At 41.1% G+C, this 3,525-nt stretch overlaps 1 pseudogene; it reads right to left on the reverse strand.

Moving 5' to 3' along the window:
• Positions 1-1,978: 1,978 nt before the first annotated feature.
• LOC142440050 (26S proteasome non-ATPase regulatory subunit 1 pseudogene) lies at positions 1,979-3,168 on the reverse strand (annotated as a pseudogene).
• Positions 3,169-3,525: the final 357 nt, after the last annotated feature.

Genomic DNA, 3,525 nt, shown 5'->3' on the forward strand with positions numbered 1-3,525 from the left:
AGTTGTTTGCACATACATTCCTGTAAAAGCCATGGATGTATACCCAGTCATGTACATAAAAGAACTAATCAACATTCCACTATCTTCGGGGAAGCATATGAACAAGAACCAATGGTGCTGAAGGAAGAAGTTCAAACTACACTGAGAGCATTAGCCAAATACAAGACTCCTGGTACTGAAATGTTTCAAAAGGTTTATGAAATACTGTAAGCACTCACTTATCTCTACTAAGAAATTTGGAAGAGAGTTTTGGGAAATTGACTGGAAGAGATCCATATATTTACACATTCCAAAGAAAAGTGACCCAGCAGAATGCTCAAACTATAGAACAAAATCAAGTAAAATTTTGCTGAGAATCATGCAACAATGGCTATAGTAGGACATTGACAAGGAGCTGCCAGAGGTTCAGGCCAGATTCAGAAGAGGACATGGAACAAGGGATATCCTGACTGACGTCAGATGGACCTTGGCTGATAGAAGAGAATACCAGAAAAAAAATTTTTGCTTGTGTTTTATTGACCATGCCAAGTCATTAAACTGTGTGGATCATAACAAACTATGGATAACCTTGAGAACAGGAATTCCAGAGCACTTCATTGTGCTCATGCAAAACTTGTACATGAATCAAAAGGCAGTAGTGCAAATGGAAGAAGGGCATATCGCACGATTTGTGATCAGGAAAGGAGTAGGACAGGATTGTGCCCTCTCGCCATCCTTCGTCAATCTGTCTGCTGAGCAAAGCATCAGGCAGGCTGGATTCTATGAAGAAGAATGTGACATTAGATTGAAGGAAAGCTTATTAAGAACCCTCGATATCTAGATGATACAACTTTGCTTGCTGAAAATGAGAAGTATTTTAAGCATCTGCTGATGCAGATCTAAAAGTGTGGCCTTTAGTATGGATTACAACTCAATGTAAAGACCAACAATTCTCACAACTGTATAGACCGGGAATATCATGATAAATGGAGAAAAGGTTGAAATTGTCAAGACTTTGTCTTGGTTGGATGCACAACCAATGTTCATGGAAGCAACAATCAGTTGTTCAAAAGATATGTTGCATTAGGTAAATATGCTTCCCAAGACCTTCTTTTGAGTATTGAGAAGTAAGGATGTTACTTTGAGGACTAAGGTGTGCCTGACCCAAGCTATGGTATTTTATATGGCCTCATCTGCATATCAGTTAGACATTGAATAGAGAAGACCAAAGAATCATCAACTATTTGAATTACGGTGCTGAAAATGAATAATGAAAGTACCATGGACCGCTAAAAGGACTCACCTATCTGTTTTGGAAAAAGTGCAGAGTGCTCCTTAGAGGCAAGGTTAGCAAACTTTTCTTACATACTTTGGACATATTGCAGCGAGGCCAGTCTCTAGAGAAGGACATTGTGGTTGGTAAACTAGAGGGCCAGAAAAGCATAGAGAAGCCCTTGAGGATATGGATTGGCACCATGGCTACAATGACTCAGAACTTGGGACCAATTATGAAGATGCCACCGACACACGCTGTGTCATTCTGTTGTGCTTACAGCAGCTATTGGCCGGATTTGAGGTGATGGCACTTAACAACAACACAAGCCAAGTGGAGCAAAATGAAAGTGGCATGCATTTGGGGGAATAACTCTTACATTAGTGGCATTTGGACCGAAATGATTACAGTAGTTTTATTTTAAAAGACTACAGTGACACACACCAGGTTGCCAGGGGCCAGACTTCACTCCTCTGCCACTAACAACAATACATCCAGCGATACATATTGGGTGCATCAGTCATTGAAGTGACTTTTTTTGAGATATTAATATATTTATTTGGAAACCGAGTTCTGTGGAAGCCCACACTAACTAGTCAGATGGTGTCTCTTCAATTGAAGACTCGGAGACTGCAGGTCAGCACAGATCTCAGCTCAAACGTCCTCACGGCCTATGCAACAGGAGCCTGCACAATCTTCTTCATCTGGTCCCTTGAGTCCTGCCCCTTAGTCATCAATGTACTCAAAAGATTCGGGAGGCAAGGGCTTTTGTTCCTCCTTCTGAATTTTGTGGCTATGGCCTGCTACCAGGTCTACCAGCTCTTCCGTGTCTTCACTGGTATTCTTCAGAATGGTGATGCCTTCAATGGAGAGTGATGTGGAAGGTTGGTATCTACAGATCTCTTTCATGAGTAAGACCATGGGCTGGGCAGGGATCACTTGAGCTTAGTTACTCAGTAACTGGAAATTTGCATCAGGTTATTTTTCTTCCTTTCTTTTTATCTTTTTTCCTTCTTTATCCACTTCCATTTTCCCTTCTTTCTTTTACTCTCCCCTCACCCCTTTTTTCTTAGTCTTGGCATAATAAATAACAGAGCAACAGAAACTTTACCTTTTTTTTTGGTACTTCCAGAGGGGCAGGGTATATTAATGTGGATAGTTTACAATTTGAGTTATATTGAATTATGGGAATCTTTTTGCAGTTCAGGTGGTGTAGTGGTTACATTTGGGGCTGCTAACTGAGAAGTCGATGGTTCAAAACCATCAGATGCTCCATGGAATAAAGAAAAGTCTTTCTAGTCCTGTAAACAGTTAGAGTCCCAGAAACACACTGGGTCAGTTCTACTCTGTCCTATAAAGCTACTATGAATTACAATCGACTTGTTAGCAAGGAGTTTGTTTTTTTGTTTGGGACATGTTAAATCTGTGTTAAGGACAATGACACAGGTAGGGATAATGCCAGAAAGTATAAAAGAGGAAACCAGAACTGGGTGATGACAACTACAGAAGCCATATGGGTGTGCCAACTTCTTTATAAGGAGATAGTGATATTATGACTGAGTTCAGTATATCTGGGCCAAAATGGCAACAAACTTGGTCATTACATCATAGGTTTTATCACTGATTTTGGAATACAGCTGACTGAACAGATTCACTTTTGGACAAGTGATTTGGGTTTGCTGCACCAAGATGCGAGTGTACGCTATGAGAGCTACTTGCCATGTTTGGTGCTCAGGGTCATTTGTCATTGGTGCTAATGAATTAATAGCTTTCCTGGGCCGACACAGCACATCACTGTAACCATTGCAGCTCCAGAGCCCACACTAGGGTGAACTCTCTGACAATAATGACACAACACTTGGGCACTGATCAAGGGTCCTACAGAGAATGAACCCAAAGACTTTCACAGCTGTCATCTGACATGGTCATTAATGTTACATGCATGGAGCAGCTCTGAATAGTTTTGTTGCTTTCTTAGCCACAATAAACTTTGGCTATGGTACACGTTCCAGACAGCCACATAATCGAGTTCTTGTCACAGCAGAGATTCAGTGGACGAATCAGCCTCTTCCACTCACCTTTATATAATCGATGGAATGCTCATTGTGTACCACACAGAATCTTCCCAAGCTGCATTTCTTGTGCACAGCCAACCATGTCCTCAATTCCATGGACATTTTTAGAACCCAACAAAAACAGATCCAGGATCAGACCGGCTGCTTCTCCTATCACAGGATCATTCTGATATAGGTCTATCCTTAGCAAATCATACA

The sequence above is a fragment of the Tenrec ecaudatus genome, chromosome 2 (assembly GCF_050624435.1).
Source record: "Tenrec ecaudatus isolate mTenEca1 chromosome 2, mTenEca1.hap1, whole genome shotgun sequence".
Classification (NCBI taxonomy): domain Eukaryota; kingdom Metazoa; phylum Chordata; class Mammalia; order Afrosoricida; family Tenrecidae; genus Tenrec; species Tenrec ecaudatus.